Source organism: Panicum hallii, chromosome 8, assembly GCF_002211085.1.
Source record: "Panicum hallii strain FIL2 chromosome 8, PHallii_v3.1, whole genome shotgun sequence".
NCBI classification, from domain to species: domain Eukaryota; kingdom Viridiplantae; phylum Streptophyta; class Magnoliopsida; order Poales; family Poaceae; genus Panicum; species Panicum hallii.
Genome location: NC_038049.1, coordinates 26,638,479 through 26,655,870, shown reverse-complemented (window position 1 = coordinate 26,655,870; position 17,392 = coordinate 26,638,479).

The following is a 17,392-nucleotide window of genomic DNA, read 5'->3' as shown; positions in this document are numbered from 1 at the left end:
TCATTATACATCTTCGTGCTGCCCGGATGAATGGAATATGCCGTATCATGAGCCTCACTCAAGATCAGCTTCCTTAGATCTCCTACATCCGGCACGCATATCCGACCCTTGTACCACAAGGTACCCTGATCATCCTCTCTAAAATGAGGTGCCTTGCCAATCTTGAGCAATTCACGGATTTCCTGCAGCTTCGTATCTTCTTTCTGATGCTGCCTGATCTCTGCCTCTAGAGTGGGTTCTGCCTCGAATGATGCACTCGAGGTGTGATGCAAGAAAACTAGATTTAACTGCTCAAATTCCTCGCATAACTCCTGAGGCATCTGGAAAGCCACGGCCATGTTAACATAGCTCTTCCTGCTCAGAGCATCCGCTACCACATTGGCCTTGCCCGGATGATAGTGAATCTCGAGGTCATAATCCTTGACCAACTCTAGCCATCTTCTCTGCCGCATGTTCAGCTCATTCTGAGTGAAAATATACTTGAGGCTCTTGTGATCGGTGTAAATATCACACTTTTGCCCAAACAAGTAATGCCTCCATATCTTCAGAGCATGCATAACTGCGGCTAACTCCAGATCATGAGTGGGATAATTCAGCTCGTGCCGGCGCAACTGCCACGAGGCATAAGCGATAACTCTGCCTTCCTGCATCAGAACGCACCCAAGACCATCTCTCGAAGCATCACAATATACTGTGAACCTCTTGCTCTGGTCTGGCAGAGTAAGGACTGGCGCCGTAGTTAACCTCTTCTTCAGCTCCTCGAAGGCCTTCTGGTGCTCATCAGTCCAAGAGAAATCCACACCCTTCTCCAGCAAAGAAGTCAAAGGCTTCGCAATCTTGGAGAAATTCTCAATGAACCTCCGATAATATCCTGCTAAGCCCAGGAAAGAGCGGACTTCCTTCACTGTCTGCGGTACCACCCAGTCAAGCACATCCTTCACCTTTCCGGGGTCCACAGCAACACCTCCCTTGGAGATCACATGATCGAGGACTGGAACCTCGTCAATCCAGAATTCGCACTTGCTGAGCTTGGCATACAGCTTGTGCTCTCTAAGCCTCTGCAACACAAGCCTCAGATGCTTCTCATGCTTTACTTCTGACTTGGAATATATCAGGATATCATCAATGAATATCACCACAAAGGTGTCCAGATAATCCATGAAAACCTTGTTCATCAGATGCATGAAAAAAGCCGGAGCATTGGTCAAGCCAAAGGACATGACCGTATACTCGTATAGTCCATACTTGCAGGTGAACGCCGTCTTCTGGATATCCTCAGGATGAATCTTCAGCTGGTGATAACCCGAATGCAGATCAATCTTCGAGAATACACAAGCACCCTGAAGCTGATCAAAGAGATCCTCAATACGAGGCAATGGATGCTTGTTCTTGATGGTGACTGCATTCAGATCCCGATAATCGACGCACATTCTCTTCGCTCCATCCTTCTTCTCTACAAGCAATACAGGAAAAGCCCAAGGGGAGAAACTGCGACGGATATGGCCCTTGGCTAGCAACTCGTCGACAGTCTTCTTAACTTCCTCATGCTCGACGGGTGCCATACGATAGGGCCGCTTAGCAATAGGAGCTGTGCCAGGTAAGAGCTCAATAGAAAACTCAATGTCGCGATCAGGCGGCATACCTGGCAAATCATCCGGAAAGACATCCGGGAATTCAGACACCACGCGAATACCATCCGTAGGTCTAGCCTCCATCTGACAAAGAATTCCAGAAGGCTCCGAAGCACTGACTGTGACCTACTGTCCATCCGGTGCTGACAAGTGGACAGTCCTCTGGGCACAGTCAATCTTGACACCCCATCTAACAAGGGTTTCCATTCCCAGGATCACATCGATACCCTTGGTGTCTAGCACCATCAGATTAGCACTGAACTCTACCCCCCTTATGACAACACTGACCCTGGGACAGAAGATATGAGACCTCAACTGCCCTCCCGGTGCAGATACTAACATGCACCTCTTTAATGTGCTAGTAGGAATACCATGATGCTCGACAAAAGACTGAGTGATGAAAGAATGCGTAGCACCAGTATCGAAAAGCACCGTAGCAGGGTGAGTATTGACCATGAACATACCAATAACCACGTTGGGAGACTTGGCCGCTGACTCGGCCGTCACGTGGTTCACCCTGCCCTGGGATGGCGCCTTGGGCTGAGCTGGGCGCCCCTGCTGTCCCGACTGCGCCTTCCGAGGACAGACGTTGGCGTAGTGTCCCGGCTCACCACAGTGGAAGCACACTCGTGGGAGTGCTGGAGCCTGCTGCCCGGCAGAAGGAGTAGGCACTCCCTACTGCGGAGCTGGTGGAGCCGGTGGAGTAGAGCGTGCCGGAGGCACTGGAAGCCTCTGGCTTTGTCCTGCCTACTGTTGCTGCTGAGGACGAGGCGGGTACTGCTGCTGTCGCCGCTGGTACTGCTGGATCTGCCTCTGGTGCTGCTGCTGCTGCGGGTACTGGTACCGAGGTCGGGTGTTGCTACCAGACGTAGCAGGAGCCATTTTCCTCTTCTTGTCCTCAATCTCCCGGCGCTTGCGCTCGGTGTTGAGGGCAGCGTCAACCAGCTGGTTGAAGTTGTCGAAGCGGTGGTTCATGAGCGCGTACTCCAGGTGGTCATCCAGTCCCTCCCTGAATCGCTCCTGCTTATCGCCATCATTGGCGACCTCAGCGGGGGCATAGCGAGCGAGCTGGAGGAAACGATCACGGTATTCGGTCACCATCATAGCTCCCTGAAATGATAATCACCGGAAAAGAAGATGGAAATTTACTCAGCATTTCCTATAACAAGGGTGGGTTTGAGCTCAAATAGGAATTGCGAAAAGATTTTACTCTAATGTACCTGCTTAAGCGCAAGGAACTACTTGTGCTTCATCTTCATCACTCCAGCGGGGATGTGGTGGTTCCTGAAACGCTCCCGGAACTGGACCTAAGTGAGGGCGTCGCAGTCCCGAGCTGGGTAGGACTCCCACCAGTCAAGAGCTGAGTCTCGCAGCTGCCCTGCTGCGTATATGACTCGCTCCCTGTCGTCGCACTGAGCGACATCCAACTAGCGTTCCACTAAACGAAGCCAATCGTCAGCCTGGAGTGGATCAGCCGCATGGGAGAACGTCGGCGGGTGACCCCTCAGAAAGTCCGCGCGCCTGTCGCGGGGCTGCTGCGGTGGAGGAGGTGGCGGCTGAGCGTGGATCTGCTGCAGAGTCTGAATAGTGTTGTTCAGAGTGGCCATCATCTGCATCTGGAGCTGGAAGAACTGCTCCGGAGTCAGAGGTGAAGGCATCGGCAGCGGCTGGTCAGTACTCTGGTTGTTCTGCCCTTGCTGGCCAGAACCGGTGCCGGTGCTCCTGGTGTTCACCATCTGTTTGCAGCAGAGCGAAATCTATAAGAGATAGATATTGTACAACTTCCGGAAAGAAAACTCTGACAGGATAAAATAGAGAGAGAATGATGTACGGTTTTACCCCCAACGTTCTAACTCAATTTTGATTATTTAATTCAGGTTTGTATTAAAGTCATTTTGCAAGAACAAGTTTGACTTCTAAACTATGCAATCAACCAAAAATCCAAATCAAATATTTTGCACAATCACAAACATTCAATATTCAAACGTTAGCCGAGTTTATCACTCCACTTGACTAAAACAAACAGGCGCTCTAGCGTATTTTTGCAAAGGCATCCTAGACTTACGAGGACAGACAGAAAATCGCAGGCCACGTCTAGTGAAATTATCAAACTAATTCTCGGAAAATGCAGAGAGGGTTAGCAAAATCGAGGTTTAGAGCTCAAGGAATAGAAGCAGAAACGAATGTTTGAGTTTTGCGAAAGCAAAGCAAGCGAAAGGAAATCCCTAAACTCGACCATTTCTATCTAGGCTTCGTCCTACAGTCGACACGGTTCTGATACCAATCCTGTCACACCTGATTTATAAGAACATAAATCGAGCAATCATTTATGCGCCAGGATCAAGTCACGCATATATACAACAGAATCATCAAGATATCACAACACGTATCTCGGATAAATGCGTATAAATTATAAATGAATATCTTTATTACAACTGAATCAAGAATCAGTTCAAGGAATACGGAAGCGTAAAATAAATACATGAAGGGTAGGGTGCCACAGGGACGTCAACTGGGAGACAACGCCTAGAAATCGTGGAGTCCGCTGATGTAGGTCTCCACGTCGCCTGGTACTGACCAGCAGTCAAAGATATCCCTGAAAGAACAGAAGAGTAGAGACGGCAAGTGTGAGTACACAACTTGTACTCAACAAGTATAACACGAATTATGAGGCTCTAAGGTTAGCTTACTCAACTGCATTAGCTTTTAATCTTGGCAAATTTTATTAAAGCTATTTACTACAAGTGGATGAATTACCATAACCCAAGTTACATAATAATTAATCAAAATTAACCATGAGACTACTGAAAACCAAGCCAAACCACCGAAGGTACAACCCCCACTAATCAGACAGAGGATCTGGGCCGCTCATGACTGTGAGCACAGCTGATATATCAGTTTTACACTCTCGAGAGGTTGCACAACTTTACCCACAAGCCGTGAGCTACGCTAGTGTTCCACCCCACTTCCTGAGGTGAGATGGCTAGCAAGCACACTACGAGACCGTTACAAAGGATCACGTTGGTAAGGTGTAACCGCTAAGAATTCTGGATCAGCGACGATGGGGCCCACCTCACGGGGGTACAAGCACACAGCACAGACCAAGCCGGAGGAGCAGGGACCATTAAAGCTTACCACCCCTCTTGCCCCGCAGGTAAGTTACTCCCGAACCAAAATGACCTAATTAGTAAGTCAAGACCGTCCCATTCCAGTCTTGTGGTTGCGCGGTTGTCCCAGGTTGTCGCTCTATGAACTGGTCCTTATGGAGAGTGGCCAACCAAGCACTAAACACCGTGCTGGCCCCCTAAACCACATTTCTAAGAAAAATATATTTTAAGGAGACGTGAGCCGCTCAAGCACACAGCATAGAGGGCCACTCTCAGAATTAAGTTGCATATAAACATTAATCAAATTTAATTAAAAAGGACTGAGGTATGTGAGAGCGCAGCACCTAGCACAACTAACCAAAATGCAACCCAAGGTATTTTTTTATAAAGGATAAAAGGTGGCTAGGAAGTCCTTATAGGCATACAGAATTAAGATGCAGTATGAAAAAAAATGTATTAAAAAGTGATAGGAGGTTTATGTTATACTTTCCTTCCTCAAAGTTCTCCTGCTGCTGCTCAAACTGCTCTGCAGAAAGGGGCTCCTGGTACTCGTCCAAAGGCTCAGTGTCTACTCACGATCGCAACGCCAAAACATGGTCCTGCACATACACATACATGCAAACAAGGACAAAAGGTAAGAAATAGTATAGCATTACATAAAAACAGCACACACAACTATGATAGAACTGTTCTACACATTACAACGATTGCGAGAGCGCAAAAACCAACTAAAACGGAGCTAAGACGCGAAATCTAGGGCTAAAACAAGGTCCGGGGGCCTTTCTGTAAGAAAACAGGAAGTTCTAAGGGGTTTTGCGCAAAAACCGAGGGTCTAAACATAATTAAAGACTAGATCTGGGGTCTAACCCGCAAAAACTCAGGGCATGGACGGCAGGTTCAATTTCCTAGGAGCTCAGGGGTCTAAACAAATAAAACAGGACCTAACTGCAAATATTCTTGAACTACAGGTGGACCGCGGGTTGGTTTTCGAAAAGGGCAGGGGCTCTTTAGCAAGAAAACCAGGCTGAAGCGGTACGTTCTATTCTGGGTCCTTGGATCAAGATCTGGCGGTGCAAAACAAAGGGGACGGGAAAGTCGGGCATTGGCGGCGGCGATCGCTCGCCGGAAACACGCCCGTGCCGGCGGCTCGCCGGAAACACGCCAGACTTGACCTATCTTGGCCGTCCAGGCTCGGATTTGAACAAGATCAAGCCTGGGAGCTAGGAATTGGCACGGCGAACACATCTGGGCACTTGTGGCGGTGGATTAGGGCATGGTTAGGGCATTACGACGGCGAGGGCGGCTGGGGGCGGCGAACAACGCCGGCATGCGCGCGGTCTAGGCGCTACAGGCTGCCAAAAGCCACGATATCCGGCGCAAAAGGACCAGAGAAGGAAGGGGAAGCTCACCAAGGGCTTGTGGTGGCCGGAGTCACAGCGGAGGACGGTCGTCGACGATGGCCGCGCGGCGGAGGCGGTCGGGTTCTCGCGGACCGGCGGCTACAGACAGGCTCCGAGTCTCGGGTCGCCCTAGATTGCTTCAGGGGACTCCTACGAAGGTGTACAGGGGGTTAAGATGAACCAACGAATGCCGGCGGCGATGAATCGGGATGGCGGAGCGGCTCACCGGCGGCAGCTTCGTCACGAATTCCCGGCGATGCAGAGGTGTAGGATCCAATTGCTAGGCTCGGGAAGCTTCTGGATGGCGAGGGGAAGCGGGCGTGGGGGTTGTGGCGGTCTGAGGCGCGGTGGAGCAGCTCAACCACGGTGAGGCCGAGGGTGTAGTGCGGCGGAGGAAAAGGGGCGGCGGCGCTGGGGGTCTCCGAGTGTTGCAGGGCTAGGGTTAGGGCACGGGGTGATACAGGGCCTCCTTTGTAGGGCGGCGGGGTCACATTGGCATGCAGGCCCGGGGAAGAGAAGCTTGCCGGGGATCTCGGGGAGGCATTGCGCGCCGGAGAAGAAAGGGGAAGAGAAAGAGAAGGCGCTGACAGGAGGGGCCGGCCTGGCAGAGGGAGAAAAGGAGAAAGGAGAGAGCGCTCGGGCTGGACTGCGCTGCGGGCTGAGGGAGCTGGGCCTCGGTGCGGTCCACGCAGGGAAAGGGAAGAAGAGGGGAATGGGCTGCCAGGGAGAGAAGGGGCCAGCCCAAGGGGAGGGGGAAAGAGAGCAGGCCGGGCTGCGGGGTTGGGCTGCCTTCTCTTCTTTCCTCTTCTTTCCTTTTTCTTTTCTATACTCAAACCATTCAAACAAACCTATTTGAATCCAAATAAATTCGAATTCAAACCCTATAAACTCAACACAAGGAAAACAATGCTCCAGCATGAATGCTCAAACATGTTGACCTTATAAAAATTTTATTTTCTTATGTTGTAAAATTACTTTAAATACAAGATAAATTAGAGAAAACCCTGAAAATTTTATTTGAGCCAAGATAAATTCATTAAAATTTGGGAAAATTACATTAGGGTGTTACACTGAGGCACCTAGGCGTGCGGGCCCAAGACCCACACGGCGCGACGGTGTGGTGTGCCGGCCAGACTCGAACTCGAGTCCGAGCCTAGCTCGGGGAGAGGACGACCCCGACAGATGGGGTCCACCTGTCAGCGAGAGAAGGGGGAAGGGAAGAGGGATGTGCGGGCGGTTTGGGCCGGGGAGGGAGAGCAGGCTGGGCCGTGCAGAGAGAAGGGAAAAGAAAAGCTAGGTCGTTGGGCTGGGCCATGCGGCAAGGAGAGGGGGAAAGAGAAAGGCCAGGTTAGGCTGGGCTGCAAGGAGAAAAAGAGAGAGGAAAAAGAAAAGAGGGAGTGGGCCGGGCCCAATTTGAAAAGGATGGAGAAAAAGAATGCAATGGAGCATGAAATGCACAAAAACCTATATTTCCTTATTTTTCTTTTTTTGGTTAAGGAAATTACTATTAATTCACGGTAAATGCTCTAAAATCAAAATGATGGAATAAAAACCTTATGGGTCCTAAAAGAATTCTAGCAAAATTTATTTAGGTTTCTAATTTGAAAAATAGGGTGTTACAAACCTACCCCCCTTAAAAGGAACCTTGTCCTCGAAATACGGCTGGGCTAGCAAAGAGCCGAGGAAATTCTGCCTATAACTCGTCCTCTTGTTTCCAAGTAGCCTCATCCTGTGCATGGTGACTCCACTGAACCTTACACATCCGTATCCTCTTACTCCAGGTGATTCTCTCTAATGTGTCAAGGATTTTGACCGGGTGCTCCGTGTAAGTCAAATCATCCTGTACATTCAACTCGTCCAGTGGCAACTGTTCCTCTGCTACCCTCAAACACTTCTTCAACTGTGATATGTGGAACACGTTGTGCACATCTGATAGTCGCGCAGGTAGCTCTAGCTAGTAAGTTACCTCGCCTTTCCATTCCAAGATCCTAAACGGGCCATTGTAACGAGGTGACAACTTTCCTTTGACCTTGAATCAGATACACAAAATCTCCTTCTTAAAAAGTCAACTCTCATTGTCGAGTATCTGCATAACTTTTTTGCCTTGACTGAGCCACTTTCAAATTCTCACAAACAACCTATACCTGTCGCTCGGCCTCTTTAATGATCTCAGACCCGAACAACTGGCTTTCGCCTGTCTCATTCCAATACAACAGAGTTCTGCACTTCCTGCCATACAAGGCCTCAAATGGTGCCATCTTCAAACTAGCCTGATAACTGTTGTTGTAGGAGAACTCTGCAAACGGCAAACTCTTATCCCAACTGCCTCCGTGTTTTAGGGCACAAGCCCTAAGCATATCCTCCAATACCTGGTTTGTCCTTTCTATCTGCCCATCAGTCTACGGATGATAAGCGAAGCTGAAATTCAACTTCGTGTCCCTCGACTCATGCAACTTCTGCCAAAACCGAGATGTGAACTGAGTACCTCTGTCTGACACTATCTTCTTAGGTACCCCATGCAAACACACAATTTGGGAGATATATAACTCTGCTAACTGTGCCCCTGTGTAGGTAGTCTTCACCAGTATGAAGTGAGCTACTTTGGTCAAACGATCAACTATGACCCATCTGGAATCATAACCATCTTGTTTGCGTGGCAATCTCACGATGAAATCCATACCAGTTTCTTCCCATTTCCATTCTAGCACCTTCAATCGCTGTAACAAACCTGCTGGTCTCTGATGTTCTGCCTTGACTCTCTGACACACATCGCACAGTGCCACATGAGCTGCAACATCACGCTTCATGCCATACCACCAATATCTCTCCTTCAGATCCTGATACATCTTGGTACTGCCCGGATGGATAGAATAAGCTAAGTCAGAAGCTTCCTGCAAAATTTTCTCACGAAGATGATCCACATCGGACACACATATCCTCTTTCGGAACCACACAGTTCCATGTTCATCTTCTGTGAAGTCAGATGCCTTGCCGGCTTCTATCATCTCCTTTATCTCCTGGATCTTAGGATCCTCAAGCTGACCCTTCCGTATCTCTTGCTCGAGAGTCGGCTCTACTTCCATAGTGATTCCTTCCGTATGAGCAAGGAACCCAAGATTGAGTCATTCAAACAATTTATACAACTCCCTAGGCATCTGGCTAACCATTATCATGTTCACATAACTCTTGCGACTCAAGGCATCGGCAACCACATTTGCCTTCCCTAGATGATAGTGTATCTCCAGGTCATAATCCTTTATGAGCTCTAACCATCTTCGCTGCCTTAGGTTGAGGTCATTCTGAGTGAAAATGTACTTCAGACTCTTATGATCGGTGTATATCTAACATCTGTGACCCAACAAATAGTGCCTCCATATCTTTAGAGCATGTACCACTACTGCTAACTCAAGGTCTTGTGTAGGATAGTTCTGCTCATGTTTTCTCAATTGACGGGATGCATATGGAATCACGTGTCCCTCCTGCATCAATACACAGCCAAGATCTTGTTTAGAAGCGTCATAGTAGATGTCGAAACTCTTGTGAATATCAGGCATAGCCAATACTGGTGCGGTAGTCAACCTTTTCCTCAACTCATCAAAGCTATTCTGACATGCCTCTGACCATATAAACTTCTTTTCTTTCTCCAATAGTGATGCAAGGGGGCTTTCCCTATCCTAGATAAGCCTTCTATAAATCTCCTGTAGTATCCCGCGAGTCCTAAGAAACTTCGGATCTCTGACAATGTCGTTGGTGGTTCCCAATTCAACACATCTCTGACCTTCCCTAGATCCACTGCAATACCTCCGCTTGTGATAACATGACCAAGGAGCGAAACCTCTTTCAACCAGAATTCACACTTGCTAAACTTGGCATACAACTGAATATCTCTAAGTTTCTGCAGAACAAGCCTCAAATGTTCTTCGTTGTCACACCCTAAAATATTTGATTTTAGGATGTGACTATCTTTTACAATGTGTTCATCTATCAATAGAATTTTTCCAGGAATTTTAAAGATTTTTCTGGCAATTATTCTTTTTATCCAAGAGCTAGATCCATTTTTTTTACTTGGAAAGCTCTAAAATTCTTTTTCATGAGTCCCAAATATTCTATTTGGAATCCTCGTGACCCGAATTACCTCCTGAGTTTTCTCGGAAATTTTTGGGATTCTTCCGGATATATTTTTCTTAGTTTAAAATATTTATCTGGAGTTTTCTTGATTTATTTTAAACTTGAAAATGTGTTCTGGAAAATATTTCTATTTTGATTTTCATCGCAGTCGGACCGAGCTGTATCTTGATATACGTCCTTTTAACCTTGTCCTCTCCGAATCTTTGAGATGTCCCATCGAGCTCCCGATCCTCTAACCGTTTCCCCCGATCAAGTCAAGCTTGAAAACGACGCCTCGTGGCTCGTCTTCGGTATTTTTCCGATGATGTTCGATCGCCATCAGCCCCAACGACTTGGCCTGATCCCTTCCTTCTCTTTTCGCGCTCCCGAATAAATGGTTCACGTTCAATCAGCTCTGTCAGCTCGTTTTCGTATTCAGCCCTCACCCGAACCTGTTTCGGCGCATAACCGAACTCGCTTGGTCAATCTCGTTTTCTTTTTCCGTTACCTCCTCTATCCTCTCTGTGCTCGCTAAATTGTGGAACCCGCTGATCAACCTAATCTCGCTCTCCGTGAGCAATGCGGACTCAGGAACGAGCCCTAGTCCGGTGCGCCGCCTCGTCCCAGCCTGCCAAATCCCACATCTCCAAGTTCCTATAAATTGTGCAGCCTCCTTTTTCCCTGTTGCCTCTCTCTCCCCCGGGTGCCCCTGTTGCTGCTGCCGGCCCTAGCCCCTGTGCCCATATAAAACCCACCTGAGATCGTCGTGCGCAGCCCTGCATCGCTGTTCCTCCTTTTTCCTGCGTAGCGCCGGCCCTAGTTCTTCCTCGTCGCCTTGCTCCTCCTGCAGCGCCCAGCACCGCCCCTGCTCCGTTCTCCCTCTCCCGTGAGCCCCTGTGCGCTTGCACCCCTGCCCATCGCTGCAGCCATCGCGCCCTTCTGCTCCTCCACCAGAACATCGCCGAGCCTTTGCGCACACCAGAACGCCGCCAACTCCCGTGCGTCCCCTCCCCTCCAGCGCCGCCCCTGGCCTTCCCTCTCCTGGCGCAGCACCGCCCCCCCTCCTGCAGCTGCAGCCCCCCCTGCCCAGGTGCGTAGCAGGCAGCCACCAGTGCAGGAACGGAACAGAGACAGCAACCAGAACGGAACAGAACAGCCGGCCATGAACAGAGCCGCCAGTGCCATCTTTCTCCGCGAAATTCGATCCCTACGATGCGTCCCCGTGGTAAGTTAGGTATGGAACGGAATCCCCTCGTCGTCCTCTTTCATTTGCCCCGCTTCCCGCGAGCTCTCGTGCCCTAAATCGACGGGAATCTGAGCTACAGTACCCGCCGCCACCATTGCTGCCTGATTTGAAGCTTTTACGATTTAGTCCCTGGAAGAAATCTGTAATTAGCGTGAAAATTCCTGTGTCTTGCAAAAATTGTAGGAAACCCCCTATATCTTTTCCATCTTTTCAATCCAGCCCCACCATGGAATTTTTCAGATCTAACCCTAATCTTTTCATGTTTTGCAAGCACTATTTTCTGTGTCATGTATTTCTTTTCAGCTAACCCTTAAAGTCTATAGTTAATTGCGTATAGGTCCCTGCAGCGCTGTTTGATGCGTAGTTTCCTCGTTTTAGATCCGTTTTGATCCGTTCTTTTTGCGTTAGTCTTCTAAAACCCTAAGCTATCGTTTAGTAGTGTTGTTGTGCCGTAATTCCTGTTTTTAAAATTAAATATCAATTTAATTTGAATAATATCCTCTCATCTAGTTTTCCGAAATAAAATCCAATTAAGTCTTTTCTCCGGTTTTCATAACCAATGTTAATTTGATTAATATCCACTTAAATGTGTTTGTAATTTAATTTGTTTAGTTCAACTCGAATTATAAAGTTCGACGTTTAGATGCTCTCACAAGTTTTCTTTTCTAATTAATTATTTAATTGGTGTAATTTGTACATAGAGAATTGTATATAAAATTTGACTAAGTTCTATTTCGTCTTTATAAATGCAAATATAATATGAGTTAATTATAATTAGGGATATTCTCGTTTGAATATCTTTTACATTGGTTTTCTAAATTAAAATAAATGAAAGCCTATAGTTCTTTTATTTCTTTTTAATATAAATCTCCCGATAGCTGTATCTTTTCAACCCTAGCTCCGTTTTCCGTGTTTCTTTCTTTCTCGTGACCGTAGCATCGAGCCTTATCCTTTAGTTCGCTCTTTTAAAGCTTTCCTTTTGTTTGTTGTATCTGTTCTTAGTCGTTCTTGTTTGTTTGCTTGCTTGTATGTTTTGGGCCCGTTGCTTGTGTGACGTTAGAAGGAGCGCGATCCAAGAGCTTTGAAGATTTAGAGTTTCAAGAACAAGAGTTGAAGACTCTGAGCAGCTATTCCCTAAAAGAAAGGCAAGTGTTTCCTTGATCATGCTTTTGTCCTAATAATCACAATAAATACAACATTTTCTTTATATGCATGCATGTGTCCTAATTTTGATGGATCCTAATTAAGAATATGCCTAGTCTTTATGATCATTCCTTGTCAACCTGGGTTTTATCTTTTTGTTGGGTAGCTATTGCTTAGTTGCTTCAACTGGTTATGGTTTGGGAATAATATATAATCATGATGACAACAATGATGATGTTACACCTGTTTTATCCATGTTCATGCTGTTGGTGATGTTAATCACAAGATTATATGTTTAATTGGAACATGGAGAACCACCCAGGAAAACAGTGCAACCACAATACTATATGGCTCTGGTCTTGGCTAATTAATTAGAAACTCTAGCTTGTGATGATCTTACCGAAAGGGCAAGAGGGGAGTGCGTTGATGGGGTATAGCCCGGTCCTCTTGAGGCATATTGATATATGTGGTCCTTGGCTAAGGCGTTTCCTCATTAGGGAGGGTTATGACCACTGCGGCCTGAAACCTTAGCGGATTATCATAAGTTAGGGAATCTTTGTAAAGGCCTCGTAGTGAATCCCTTGCCACTCACCTCGGAAGTGTTTAAGAGGCTAGCTACCTCGGGCAAATCGGGAGACACGAATTGTGGGTAAAGTGTACAACCTCTGCAGAGTGAAAACTGATATATCAGCCGTGCTCACGGTTAAGAGCGGCTTGGACCCTCACATGATAATTGAACTTGAAGATGAATTAAATCGTGGACCATGGTTATTGTTGTGGTTATTGTGGACCATGTTTATGGTTGTGGTTATGCTTATGCTATATCTTTTCTTTTTCTTTTAAAGTGGGTTTTGGTATAAACTTATACCTTAGCAATCAGGTGCTAATAAAACTTGACCAACTAAAATTGCTTATCGCAGTAAGCCAGTCAGCCTTTCCTTGCTATTGGCCTTCATGTCATATAATTCCCAACACTTGCTGAGTACCAACCATAAGTGTACTCACGCTTGTTATAATTGCTGCTCAGAGGAGAAAGTGATGTGAAGTCTTTTGAAGATGATGCTGAGTTCTAGGCCTGCGCAACCCCCGGTCGATTGCCTGTGAAGTTTGGAGTCTTCGTTTCCAGGATAAGCTGTATAACTCTGATAATCTTTATAGTCTTTTAATTCTCTTTTCGTGATGCTGTTGCTGATTATTCACTGATGAAGTCACTATATGTATGGAATTTGATCCTGGCATACATATAGTTATGCATTCGGTTTTGTTCTTAAAACCGGGTGTGACAGAGGTGGTATCAGAGCTGTGTCGACCGTAGGACGCCAGCCTAGATAGCAATGGTCGTTTTCTAAGATCTATTTTGACCTAAAAGTCATATTTTACCATATCCTTGACCCTCTTGTTGTTTATTCCTCATCCTTCTTCATTTATCTCACCCTTGATGCTGCTTTTATCTAACTCTGTATTTTTTTCTTTTATTCCCTCATTTCCATTGCTTCTACATCTCACAAATTCCTTGTCTACTTGTACCCTCAATGGCATTGGTAACCTTGTATCCATTTGTTCCAATTTACCTCCTCCTTGATTTCAAGTTTGGCCACTTTGTAAATCCCCTTATCTTCTATTCCAAGAGGATTTATTTTTCTCCTCTCCTCTTGTTACAAACGCTAGACTGTCCGACCTTGTACCCCGAAGAATGGAAGTAGCAGTCTACTATAAGAAGTCAAGCTGGAGCAACTGAAGACTACACTGGACTCATAGGCGTTACACTCAAGAAGTCAATGTTCCGCCAGACAAGCTGAGAGAGATGCCTACATCAAGAAGGCTGAAGCTTTAGGATATGACCCATACTTAAGAGGTTCCCTTATCAGTTGTAAAACGCTAGTTTCGGTTGATTGATAGTTTGTTTGGTGTGCTTGTAATGCTTGTTGTTTTGCTCTTGATTGCTTACAATTCTTGTTTTTGCTCGTTGGTGTGTTGTGGGGCTTGTACCTGCAATGACATCATTTGTCCCTTAGTTTTCTCAACCACGATATCCTCACGTTCCAAAGCATAAGCCAGCAGAAAAGACCCAAACCCAAATTCCATCTTTTTGTCTCGATACCCATCTTGTCATATCATTTTTCTCCTTATCAGAAGCTCTTTGCCTGATCTCTCCTTTCTACCTCTAGACTTTATGAATCTCTCATCAACTCCCTAGCGAAAGTTAGCACAGAAGACCAAAATTCGATTTCTCTCTTTCTTGATACCCATCTTGTTACCTTATCACCTCCTTGCAACCACAAGATTTTGTAAATCCCTCATCAACCCCATCTGCTTGGAGGCATGTGAAGAAGACCCAATCATCTTCCCTCCTTTTCTTGTTACCCATCTTGCCATCTCGCCTTACCCCTTAAAAAAAAAAAACTCCGTGTTCTATTTTCCCTTCCAATCACCAGCCCTTGTGAATCTCTCGCAACGTCTTCTGCTCAATCCAGCTAAAAGCAAGTGAAGATCCAAATCCCAAATTCTCTCTTTTCTCAACACCGACCTTATTATCTTGTCGCCTCCTTGATGAAATCTTTTTGCCCTAACCCTTGTCCTTGTCACCAGCCCTTGCGAATCTCGGGACGAGATTCTGTTTAAGGGGGGTAGTTCTGTCACACCCTAAAATATTTGATTTTAGGATGTGACTATCTTTTACAATGTGTTCATCTATCAATAGAATTTTTCCAGGAATTTTAAAGATTTTTCTGGCAATTATTCTTTTTATCCAAGAGCTAGATCCATTTTTTTTACTTGGAAAGCTCTAAAATTCTTTTTCATGAGTCCCAAATATTCTATTTGGAATCCTCGTGACCCGAATTACCTCCTGAGTTTTCTCGGAAATTTTTGGGATTCTTCCGGATATATTTTTCTTAGTTTAAAATATTTATCTGGAGTTTTCTTGATTTATTTTAAACTTGAAAATGTGTTCTGGAAAATATTTCTATTTTGATTTTCATCGCAGTCGGACCGAGCTGTATCTTGATATACGTCCTTTTAACCTTGTCCTCTCCGAATCTTTGAGATGTCCCATCGAGCTCCCGATCCTCTAACCGTTTCCCCCGATCAAGTCAAGCTTGAAAACGACGCCTCGTGGCTCGTCTTCGGTATTTTTCCGATGATGTTCGATCGCCATCAGCCCCAACGACTTGGCCTGATCCCTTCCTTCTCTTTTCGCGCTCCCGAATAAATGGTTCACGTTCAATCAGCTCTGTCAGCTCGTTTTCGTATTCAGCCCTCACCCGAACCTGTTTCGGCGCATAACCGAACTCGCTTGGTCAATCTCGTTTTCTTTTTCCGTTACCTCCTCTATCCTCTCTGTGCTCGCTAAATTGTGGAACCCGCTGATCAACCTAATCTCGCTCTCCGTGAGCAATGCGGACTCAGGAACGAGCCCTAGTCCGGTGCGCCGCCTCATCCCAGCCTGCCAAATCCCACATCTCCAAGTTCCTATAAATTGTGCAGCCTCCTTTTTCCCTGTTGCCTCTCTCTCCCCCGGGTGCCCCTGTTGCTGCTGCCGGCCCTAGCCCCTGTGCCCATATAAAACCCACCTGAGATCGTCGTGCGCAGCCCTGCATCGCTGTTCCTCCTTTTTCCTGCGTAGCGCCGGCCCTAGTTCTTCCTCGTCGCCTTGCTCCTCCTGCAGCGCCCAGCACCGCCCCTGCTCCGTTCTCCCTCTCCCGTGAGCCCCTGTGCGCTTGCACCCCTGCCCATCGCTGCAGCCATCGCGCCCTTCTGCTCCTCCACCAGAACATCGCCGAGCCTTTGCGCACACCAGAACGCCGCCAACTCCCGTGCGTCCCCTCCCCTCCAGCGCCGCCCCTGGCCTTCCCTCTCCTGGCGCAGCACCGCCCCCCCTCCTGCAGCTGCAGCCCCCCCTGCCCAGGTGCGTAGCAGGCAGCCACCAGTGCAGGAACGGAACAGAGACAGCAACCAGAACGGAACAGAACAGCCGGCCATGAACAGAGCCGCCAGTGCCATCTTTCTCCGCGAAATTCGATCCCTACGATGCGTCCCCGTGGTAAGTTAGGTATGGAACGGAATCCCCTCGTCGTCCTCTTTCATTTGCCCCGCTTCCCGCGAGCTCTCGTGCCCTAAATCGACGGGAATCTGAGCTACAGTACCCGCCGCCACCATTGCTGCCTGATTTGAAGCTTTTACGATTTAGTCCCTGGAAGAAATCTGTAATTAGCGTGAAAATTCCTGTGTCTTGCAAAAATTGTAGGAAACCCCCTATATCTTTTCCATCTTTTCAATCCAGCCCCACCATGGAATTTTTCAGATCTAACCCTAATCTTTTCATGTTTTGCAAGCACTATTTTCTGTGTCATGTATTTCTTTTCAGCTAACCCTTAAAGTCTATAGTTAATTGCGTATAGGTCCCTGCAGCGCTGTTTGATGCGTAGTTTCCTCGTTTTAGATCCGTTTTGATCCGTTCTTTTTGCGTTAGTCTTCTAAAACCCTAAGCTATCGTTTAGTAGTGTTGTTGTGCCGTAATTCCTGTTTTTAAAATTAAATATCAATTTAATTTGAATAATATCCTCTCATCTAGTTTTCCGAAATAAAATCCAATTAAGTCTTTTCTCCGGTTTTCATAACCAATGTTAATTTGATTAATATCCACTTAAATGTGTTTGTAATTTAATTTGTTTAGTTCAACTCGAATTATAAAGTTCGACGTTTAGATGCTCTCACAAGTTTTCTTTTCTAATTAATTATTTAATTGGTGTAATTTGT